The sequence below is a fragment of the Eulemur rufifrons genome, chromosome 1 (assembly GCF_041146395.1).
Source record: "Eulemur rufifrons isolate Redbay chromosome 1, OSU_ERuf_1, whole genome shotgun sequence".
Taxonomy (NCBI): Eukaryota; Metazoa; Chordata; class Mammalia; order Primates; family Lemuridae; genus Eulemur; species Eulemur rufifrons.
In genome coordinates, this window is record NC_090983.1 from 72955892 (window position 1) to 72967585 (window position 11694).

General features: G+C 37.4%; 1 non-coding gene across 1 annotated transcript; it reads left to right on the forward strand.

The window, feature by feature from the left end:
• The first annotated feature begins 11187 nt into the window (after positions 1–11187).
• On the forward strand, positions 11188–11328 carry LOC138387619 (U4 spliceosomal RNA). Its single transcript, XR_011233939.1, has one exon. It is a non-coding gene; the product is annotated as a U4 spliceosomal RNA (small nuclear RNA).
• Positions 11329–11694: the final 366 nt, after the last annotated feature.

The window sequence follows — 11694 nt, forward strand, 5'->3', positions numbered from 1 at the left end:
ATTCTATTGCAGAATATTTATTGTTAGCAAGATTATTTATTAATTTTTAAGCTTGTATCTATCTCCTTGTAATTTCTACCTGTTGGTCCTAAGATTTTCAATTAGAAAATGAGAATAGGTCTACACTAGCGGTTCTTAACATCAGCATTGCAGTCACCTGGGAGCTCAGTGTAGACACAGAGGTCCAGGTACCACCCGGAGAGGTTTAGTAGATCTGGAGTGGCCTGAGGCCTCAATATTTCTGCGCAGGTCTGACAGGGGGTATGACTGCACAGCCAGGTTTGACAAACATGCCTGCACATTCTTCTCCATGACAACCCTTTCCTTCCCTTATTAGAATATGACTATCTTGTTCCCTCTCCTTCCAAACCACGCAGCTCTGGTTTCGTCAGATGTTCATGGGCTGGGTTTACACATTTCTCATCACTCTGGTCACCCTCCCTGAACTTAACTTTCTAATGCATTGTTTAAATGAGACGACTGAGTGTGGAACTCCACACTGGAGATGTGGTCTGACTAGAGTGGATTCACACTTTTCCCTCCCATTGTCTAGAGTCTAGGCTTCTATTACCGCAGTCTAGCAATGTGTTTGCTTTTGAAATAGTCAGGTTGCACTGTTGTCTTGCACCGAAGGTATAACCAGTCATAAATCCCAGGGTTTTTATCTGAACTTCCTTCCTGCCTCTCTGCATGCCAGCATTGTCTCCTTTCATCAGTAATTACTGTTACTTAAGCTTTGGCCCCGGGAATCTAGTGGAAAACAAAACAGACATAGTCCCTGCCTTGCCAGAGTTAGGATTCAGACAAGCAAATCCACTGTTATATCTTTAGGTTAGTTCTCACCTATGTTACACTGGCATAATTGATTTATGAATACCCCTAACTTGAGCCAGTGCAAAATTAGAGCTGTGGACAGAATTCTTGAAGGTGTGCAGCCTAACTCATCTTGCTCATGTGGAGTGCCAGAATCTTGCCTGCATTGGTTGGGCAGGTTCTGGTATCTATATTTAACAACACCTGGAAGGGTTCTGTAGGTCAGGACTTTTGAGTATGGCAAGGGGATTTGATGAGAACAACAGGACTTCAGCTATCTAGTGAGATCTGTACACATTTTACAGTAACTGGCAGTGTTCCAGCTCTTCTGAATCCTCTAGTTTGCACCCCCCCCCCCCCGCCGACTGTAATGAGATGTGCAGACTGTGATTCGGGATCTATGACTGTTCTTAGGGAATCAGTATTCATGCAGCTGCTTAAAGGCCCATTTTGTAGTACTGAGCCTTGCTTTCCTACCAAATTCGGCTTGCCTGTTTGGCTGGACGGTAGGAAGAACTGCCCGCTGGGGCTGCTGCTTTTTGATTTTAGGTCTTGAAGTTTTACTGTTTTGTGCGCTCCCTTTGCTGACCCTCTCTGTTTTGTGTGTTCCTGCAATTGGGTGGGTTTTCAAAGTTCCCTTTGAACGCCAACAGCCACTTGTTCAATGGCATCCCACAGCGAGACTGACTCATGAAGCTCTGTCTGACATTTCTGCAGGGACCTTGTGGGACATTTCTTGGCAGTGGGAGCCCTGGGCCCTTTCTGCCTAACTAGCCCCCTAGCAATGTTTGGCGTGTTGTATGTGTGTGACCCCTGATACATTTCTTCTTGTTGATTTGGGGCTAGAATTACAAGTCCATCAAGACAATTTTGAATCTCCATTCTGCCATCTATTTCAGTTTTAAGTGATCTGAAAATTTCAGTCATGGTTTCTTCAATGTTATATCAATTCTGAATCGAAACACAATTTCAGATTCACAATAGATAACTCAGAACACAATCAGAAACCTACCTCTAAGTGGACATCCATCCACTAATAAGTTCTATTTTGTGATGGCCATTCAGCTAGTCCACATATTTTTGTTGCTGTTTTTAACATTTTATATTGTAAAATATAAAATGCATACTGAAAAGTGTCCTAAATGAAAACATACAGTTTAATAAATTATCAAGAAGTAAACTATAATTTCTACCCACATGAAGAATACAAGAGTTCAGTTTTGCTTGTTTTTTGAAGTTTACATAAATGGAATCATACTATCTTGTCTTTGTATGTTCCTTGTGGTGCCTTTGATGAACAGAAATTCTTCATTTTAATATAGTTTAATTTATCCACTTTCTTTTATGGGGAAACATTCTTTCTCTACCCAGATCATGAAAATAACCTCCTATTTTACCTCTTAGAAACCCTACCTCATTGTACCTTTCACATGTAGATCTCCAATAAATCTGGAATCAATTATTTTACCCATGGTGTAAGGAAGGGGACTAAGGTACATTTTATCACTATGGTGACCCAATGTTCCTAGGACTGTTTATTGAGAAGCCATGCTTTTTTACTGTTTTGTAGTTGTTCTTTGTTGTAAATCAAGCGTCCATGTATGAATGAGTTTATCAACATAAATACGTTTTGCTGTCCATTTTTTTGATGAGAATATAATATGTGATAGATTTGATTAAAAATAGATGTATTCAGTTTACATTATATAACTAAAGTAAAAATTGAGAGAGGGCAAGTAAAGCACATCAAAGTTTTGTCAATTTCTAAATTTTGAAGCAGGAATGACGCTGTCACTAAGATACAAAAAGTCATTGGTGATTTCAAATAGTATACATCATTCATGGGGTGAAAAAAAAGGGTGCAGAAAATTTGAAACCAGTCTTTTTGAGAAACATATTAAGCATATTTCTTTTTTTTTTTTTTTTCAATTTTTTAAAAAGAATCCTCATGGAAGTTTCAAGTTATCACATTTTTGCAATGAAATCTCTATGTGTCTGTGTTGTGTTTGTGTATGTGTGTTGTGTGTGTGCGTGTGTGTGTGTGTGTGTGTATTTCCCCCAAATGTACTCACTGCAACTGTCAAGACTGTTACTTAGGTTCTGGTGTCAATTTTTTCCAACCATTTTTTCACCAGTTTACCTCCTGACGATATTCCCTCTCTCCCCTTCTTTTAAATCACAGCAACAGATGGATCTGGAGCAATAAAATTTCCTGATTAAATGTCTAGAATAACTTCTTATTATGGAATAGAATTATTCCAATAAAAGTTTTTGTCCAACACATTTGGGAAAACTTGTCCAATACTTGCAATCATAGAACTCTTTTAGATCTCTAAGTTCTTGGTTAACTTATCAGATAGAAGTATCAACATGTTTTAGTTTAGTGGGGGAAAAAAAAAAAACTCTTATCAATAGTAACTCCAAGGAATTCTCTTGCTGAAGTGGTTTTTATCTGACCCATATAGAAGTCCTTCATATGAGCAGACGCTACAGAAGACTCTGGCATTTCATGTAAACTTCAAGTAACCACTAATAATTATGAAGGAGAGGGAAGGAGAGGGAATCTACCTCATATTTTGAAACTTTGCCCATCTGATTGGAAAGGGACTCCGTCAACATTAAGAGACATGGATTCAATGGAAAACATGGGATATATTACACACCACCAATCATTGAGATCAGTGGTTTTGACTCCCATTGTCACTTATATAGTATAAGTTTTGAAGATACGATAACTCTCTAAGCATCTATTTCCCCATCTGGAAACCAAGAAAAATAAATTAGTTGGACTTTAAGGTCACTTAGTTTTTTCTCAATAGAAAAAGAGAAAAAACATTAGGGAAGGTGTAAAGGCATGGCCAAACTTTTCCTCCCATTAGTGTCGAATACTGTTTCTTTGTTGGCTGTGTAAACCAGCAATCTACAAGGCTTGTAATGACAAAAATGGCTGAAAGCCACATGGTCATGGAGCCAAATATACCCTTAGGAGAGACATTTAACTTTTTCAGTTAAGAGAAATGGATTAAGTTAAAAAGGAATATGCTAAACAAGAATTTTGAATATTAAGCATTGGCACAAATTCAAACTATTTAAGAACTAAAGAGAAAAGCATTTCCTTTGAAATGTACCCTGCAAGTATTTATATTTAAACAATAATATTGTTCAATATTAAATAATATTTAAGTGTAACTGATATTACAAGGAATTTTATTTTATTTTTTTGTAAAGATACTTCTTTTACTTTCATCCATTTCACAACCAAACTTCTTGAAAGTGCTGTCTGCACGCATTGTCACTGTTCCCTCACCTCCCACAACTCAACTCCCTGCCATGGGATTTTGTCATCACCACTTCACGGAGGCTGCTATTGCCAAGGTCACCAGTGATCCATTTGTTGCCAAATGCAAAAGATATGTCTCATTCATAGTCTGATTTGACTTCTCCGCAGCACTAATGCTCTCTCTTTGAAATGCTCCCATCTCTTAGCTTTTTTGGTACCAGGGTCTTCACCTTTTCAGATTTTTCTTTCACTTTTCTGATCTGTCCTTTTCATGCTCTTTTGTGAGTTCTTCTCCTTCCTTCTATCCCTTAATAGTCTGATGAGAACAGCACCCTTCTCTGATCACAAACTCTGTCTGGATATCCCCATCTACTTTCAAGGCTAGATGTAGGTGGTTCCCAATTGTACAGATTTCCACACATTTGCCCTCTAAATTTGAGATTTTTGTATGCCAGAGTTCCATGGGTATTTCCACTTGGATTTTCCACCAACGTTTGAAATGTAACATTGCCACAATAGAACTCATTAACTTTTTGCCCCATCTGGGTCATCTTCCTGTGAGCCAACCAGGCACTTGGGTTTCATACTTCTGTTTCATAGTGATCACAGCTACTTACTCACCAAGGGAATTGATACTTATATATTTGCTACCTGTATCTAAAAAAGCATTTACTCCTTTATGTCATCCTTGCCCTCATTGCCTCTATCATCTCTCACTTGTATTGCTCGTAATTATTTCCTAACTGATTTAGCCATTGTTCTATTCTCTCTACTCTAGTCATTGTGACATTTACAAAACACAAACATAATTACATCAATTTCCTTCCCAAAATTCTTCAATGCCTTCCTATTGCTCTTAGAATAATGAATAAATTCACTAACAAGTGGAATAAGTCCCTGCATGATCTGCTTTGGACTCCAGCTTGTTTTCTACTGTCATCTCTCATCACTTTCTCTTTTCCTTGGCCTTATGCTCATCATACTGAAAGCCATTCATTTCCTGGGAAACTCCTGTTCCCTTTGGGGACATTACCTTTAACAGAATGATTTCTCTTCCTAGAACTACCATTTCATTCTCCAGTCTGTCATGTTTGGCTAACTCTTATAGATGCTTTATGTTGGTAAAGCCTTTCCTGAAGGCCCACCGGCCAGCCACGCCTGGGTAAGATGTCCTGCTATGTATTTGCACTGATCTTTATCATCCCCCTACAAGAGACCTCATTATTCTTGCCTTCTCTCCCAATGGTGCATAATCTCCATGAGGATGAGGATAGTATAGATTTTGTTTATTTTGTTTACTCTGGTATCCTACACCCAGCAGGACGCCTGACACATAGTAGGTGCTCAATAACTATTTATGTTTTATTTTGCTTTTGTTTTTTTCTCATGTAATTTATTTCATTTTAAAATTTGTTTCATCTCAAATAAACCATGCTTTTGCATAATACATGATAGAAGCTTCAGTACTTACCAGAGATCATTGACCCTAAATTCTAAGATCAGTTTGTTGGAGTCACAAAAACAATCTTTTTTGAATCCTGGAACATACAGACATAGAAATAACTATTGTCTGTTAATAGACAGGGGCCATTCTGCCTGGGCAAGGCCTAAATTGGGGTCATATATAACACGTGCAAACTGTGATTTTGTATAATGATGTTGATGATGATGGCTATAGTGAAATAAATGCCATCATAGCACCAAAGCACAGACACAGGTTATTATTTTAAACCAGGCAATCAGCAACACTCATAATGTATTATTTTCAGAATGCAGTATTAGTAACATGAGAGTCATCCTAATCAAATCATAAATATTCAGAAGCATTTAAAATTCAGTTTGTGGATTCCTTGAGCACATTGAACTCCTGGTTCCCCTCTCCGCTGCTTGTTTAGTGGTTAGAAGCTAAGAAGAGCAGGAGGAATGAAAGGAAATGAAATTCATACCTTCTAATTTTGCTTAAGGCAATTCTATTTTCAGAAAGATCAGGGTGGAGGTGGGAAGGGATAACAAAATCAATAAATGAGTTTGGAAGACTGTGGAATTCAATGATGCTCTTCCTGTCCCCCACAAGGATAACTAATCACAATTAAGTTATAAGTTAAATTTGCCTTTGGGTACAGGCATCCCTGACTTATAAACCAAATACGAGGGGACTACAAAAATTTCATGGAATTAAAAAATAAAAAATATGGACTTGATTTCTCAACATAACCTCCATCAAGTTCAAGACATTTTTGTAAGCAATGATATCAGCCATTTAGTCCATCCCTAAAGAACTGAGGATCCTGGGAATTTAACCAAGTCAATATAGTCTTTTTTATACTACTAAAGGAAGAAAAATGGAAAAGATTTTTTAAAATCAGGAAAAAGAAGTCAGAAGGAGCCAAATCAGGACTATAAGGTAGATGCCTAATAATTTCCCATTGAAACTCTCATAAAATTGCTCTTGTTTGACTAGAGGAATGAGGAGGAGCATTGTCGTGGTGGAGAAGGACTCTCTGGTGAAGTTTTCCCAGTTGATTTTCTGCTAAAGCTTTGACAAACTTTCTCAAGACACTCTCATAATAAGATGTTACTGTTCCCTCTAGAAAGTCAACAAGCAAAATGCCTTGAGTATCCCGAAAAACTATTGCCATGACCTTTGCTCTTTACCAGTCCACTTCTGCTTGGACTGGACCACTGCCGCCTCTGGGTAGCCATTGTTTTGCTTGTGGTTTGTCTTCAAGATCATACTGGTAAAATCATGTTTCATCTCCTATTGAAACTCTTCAAAGAAATGCTTCAGGATCTTGATCCTACTTGTTTCAAATTTGTGTTGAAAGTTCTTCTTTTGTCTGCAGTTGATCTGGGCACAATCATTTTGGCACCCATAGCGTGGAAAGTTTGCTCAACTTTAAAGTTTCAGTCAGAATTATGTGAGTTAAACCAATTGAGAAGTCTGTGATATTGGCTATTGTTTGTGCTGTTAATTACTGGTCTTCTTCAATTAGGGCACACACAAGATGAAGTTTTGCCTTGAAAATTGATGTGGATGGTCTGTCACTGCAGGCTTCATCTTCAACATCATCTCATCCTTTTTTTTAGAAGAACTATCCATTTGTAAACTGCTGATTTCTTTGGGGCCCTGTCCCCATAACTTTTTGTAAAGCATGGATGATTTCACCATTCCTCCACCCAGGCTTCACCATAAATTTGATGTTTGTTTTTCCTTCAATTTTAGCAGAATTCATTTTGCTGTGCTGGAGCTCTTGTCAAAGGGATGTCTTATCTTTCTTGGTATCTCAGACTAAATCCTGTTCAGATATGTTATAACAAGTTAGTACAAATTTATTTTGGTGAAAAAAAATTTTGAAATCTATGCATAAGTTTCTCATAGTACACATTTTCCATGAACTTTTTGAAGACACCTCGTACATATACATCATTTGAGGGTTTTTCTAATGAAATCTAGTGTCCTCTCTGAGAAATACAATATAAATTATTGTGATCTGTCACATTCTTTTATACAATGGAGACTTGTAAGCATCTTATAAGCATGTACTACCTAAGGATTGTGCCATGCTGAACACCAACTACAAAAGAAAATACACAGTGACAGGCAGGCAAGTCCATCCCAGCACTGAGCATAACCCAGATCCTGAAGGTGCCAGCAAAGGGAGTAGGATAATTACTATATACTGTTAGCAAATTTTCTACTTAAAAAAGCCTCTTTTGACCTAATGTGTGCATGGAAATCTTGATGAGATTCACCTGAGCCCCACCAGCTTGAAATTAAGACCAAGTCATTACCTTATATCTATTGTCTGATTATAATGCATAAATGTTTCAGCAAAATTCATCCAGCAGGCAAACCATTGCAGTATCAGCTAAAAGCGCTCCTAGGAATATTTTTTCCCATTGGAAATTAGTGTTAAAATATTAATACACAACTTCTTAGAGAAGCCACTTGTTGTCTATGCCTTCTTCCCCCCATAGTATCTTAATCTCACCTCTTGGAGGACATGAGTCAAAAATTAAAAATAAATGCAACTCTAAAAGTGTTTTAAAACTTAGCTCCCAGGGCCGGGCGTGGTGGCTCATGCCTGTAATCCTAGCACTCTGGGAGGCTGAGGAGGTAGGATTGTTTGAGCTCAGGAGTTTGAGACCAGCCTGAGCAAGAGCGAGACCCCGTCTCTACTAAAAAATAGAAAGAAATTATCTGGACAACTAAAAATATATAGAAAAAATTAGCCAGGCATGGTGGCACATGCCTGTAGTCCCAGCAACTTGGGAGGCTGAGGCAGTAGGATCACTTGAGCCCAGGAGTTTGAGGTTGCTCTGAGCTAGGCTGCCGCCATGGCACTCTAGCCAGGGCAAAAGAGCAAGACTTTGTCTCCAAAAAAAAAAAAAAAAAAAACTTAGCTTCCAGTCTTTTATTTCTATGACTTAGAATTGGGTATAGATGAAGATTTGGGTTCTGAATTTTCAAGACAATTAACTGATTGGTTTTTATTTTAAAGCATCAATGATATGTATGCATAAGAATATATTAACATATCGTTATGAAAAAAAAATTTAATCTTGATTCTTATTTGGATGTGTCTGAGGCTCTTCCCGATCCTACCATATGGTGATCTCCGTAAGCCACAGAGGTCACTCTGGTTGCAGATTTTTTGTTTCTTTGTTTGCGTGATCGTTTTTAAGTGTAGTAAATGGTCTGCTAGTGCATTATACATCTATGGGGTGCTATGGCTTGGGAAGGAGAGGTCTCATCTATGGTTGTAGTCATTACTGTTCCATTGTGGAATAACTTTTGTCCCTTTCTAATCCTAGAGTATCTCCATACATGATTCTAAGGGTCTTTGTGATCTTTCAAAAGACCCCTGATTATATTTATAACGAATCAAGACACAAGAATGAAAAGTGGTTTCTCAGAAGTAGCATTACTTCTAGAGAATACTACTTCTAGGACTAGTTCTCTTCCTGTATGATACTGTCTAATCTAATTCCCATATATTATGATAACAAAAAATATATCTTAATAAGTGCTCTGCATAGAAAATTCTTCCCTCACAGCATAAATGCTGAACCATGCATTTGTGTTTTTATGTTAGAATTCTTACTCTTTCATCTACTCTCAGAGTTAATAGGATGTTAAGAGGATTTCAGTAAAGTTGATATTTTTAAGCAATATTTTAGTTCAAATGTGGGATTAAACATTCAGCTTCTTAGTTATTCATAGCTATTCATCTTATTGACTTACACATTTCAGATCATTTAAATATTTATTTTTAAAATGTTTCTTGTAATAGGGAATATTGTGTACCTTTCAGAGATAGGCTAGGTAGCTGGGGGCCAGAGTTAAGATGACGACTTTCTTTTTCTCTTTTCTTTTGAGACAGGGTCTTGCTCTGTTGCCCAGGCTAGAGCGCAGTGGTGTGATCATAGCTCACTTAACCTTGAACTCCTGGGCTGAAGCGATCCTCCCTTTTGAGTAGCTAGGACTATAGGCGTGCACACCCACATCTGGCTAATTTATTTTTAATTTTTTGGAGACAGAGTCTTGCTATGTTGCCCAGGCCAGTCTCAAACTCCTGGCCTCAAGTGATCCTCCCACCTCGGCCTCCCAAAGTGCTGAGTGGGTGAGCCACCATGCCTAGCCCCATTAGGAAGACTTTCTATAGAAATTTTGTACTTCTGATATTTGAATCACATGTATATTATCTTCTTAAAAGAAATATTAAATGGTTTTCCAACCATTTAAAATGTGACATACTTTTCTTGGTACAAATTGCATATGTGTTCTGATGGCACAAAATCACTTGCGAAGGGGAGGAAGTCACTGACAATGTAAAATTGTCAAGAGAATTCAGATCCATTTTCCTTCTTTTATAAGCCTATAAATACAGACCACAGAACTTGTTTCCGTGACATCAAAATGAAAGATGTTTTCACCACATTAAATGTGTGGTTTGATTGGGAGATGAAAATTACTTTATGATCTTGAACGTAGAATCTCAGGAAGTTGTGGGGATTATTATGCATAATCCACAAGACAGAGATAAAAGGATGGAGGTGCTCCCTCAGGACACATTCCTGAGAATCTCCAGCGTGCTCCTTGGCCTGCTGGTCTGCCACATATGGTGGACATTAGCACCCCAGGGCCTGGAAGCCATAAAGGATAGTAACATACACAGGAAATGGTTGTAAAGAGATATGCAAAAGTGGCTTATCAAAAGAAAATCAAATGTTCCTGTTCATTATAATCATTTAGGGAAGGAAAGGAGGTAAGAAAAATGAAGACTGGCTATTATAAGAGTGGTTTACCGAAAGCTGACTGAAAATTGATGTGCATGTCTTAGTGAAGACGATTAGAGAAGATGTTTGTGAACTCCTGGACCCCTCATGAGATAATTATTATAGGCAAGTTTGTGTAGGGAGCCCATGTGTCCTTTTCTATCTGGGTTTTAGGCTTTTGGAAAGGAGATAAAATGACTTTTGTTTGGTAGACACTGGGTTAAGAGTATGCACTTGGAATCAAATCCTGGCTCTACTGCTTATGCGGTGTATAATCTAGGGCAAGTTAGGTAACCTCTCAGACCATCAGTTTACTCCTCTGCAACATTAGGTGATAATAATAATAATATGCATCCCAGAGAGTAATTGAGAATTAAATGAATTAATATTTATCAAGCACTAAGAACAGTGATTGGCACACAACAAGTGCTGGAACAATGTTCATTAAAGAAAAATACATGCGTATAATACACTAGTGGGCAATACAACTCAAGTTAACTCCATTCAATTAATCAATGTCCTTTTGTCTCTGAAAAGCATTAGTTGATGCCGTAAGACTCTAAATAAACACTCATGGTTATTAGGCCACTGTCTTATTCTCTCCTGCTCTCACCAGGAGAATTGTTTGCTTATCAAAACTTGGTTATGTTTATTCGCTGGTCTATTTATGACAGCTATTTTTGTTTTGTTATTACATAACTAAATCTTATAAGTAAACCTATTAAATATACATTCAAAAAGAGAGTTGTTTGTATGAGAACTAAGTCAAAGGCTTTGAAGAAACTTGATAAAGAGGTTTTAAAAAAATGCCTCAAAGCTTTGTGCAGTGAGAGTGTCATAGCCAAAGAGGTTTATCCCAGGCATGATTATTGCTAATTGAAAACGTTTCTCAACACCCCACCATGACAACTTGAAATATAGTCAGCTTTGGCAATTTTTAAATTTTTAATTTTTTATCTTTGATTATTATTGGTATATAATAGCTGTATATATTTATGGGGTACATGTGAAATTTTGACACAGGCATACAATGTGTAATAATCAAATCAGGGAAATTTGGGTATCTATCACCTCATGTATTAATATTTATCATTTCTTTGTGTTAGGAACATTCCAATTCCACTTTTTTAGTGATTTTAAAATTTACAATAACTTATTGTTGACTATAGTCACCTGTTGTGCTATTAAGTACTAGACACAACGGAGTATTATTCAGCCATAAAAGAATGAAATCCTGTCATTTGCACCAACATGGAGGGAACTTAAAGACATTGGCAATTTTTGACAATCTCTATGGAAACTAAACAAAAAATTGCCCTGGA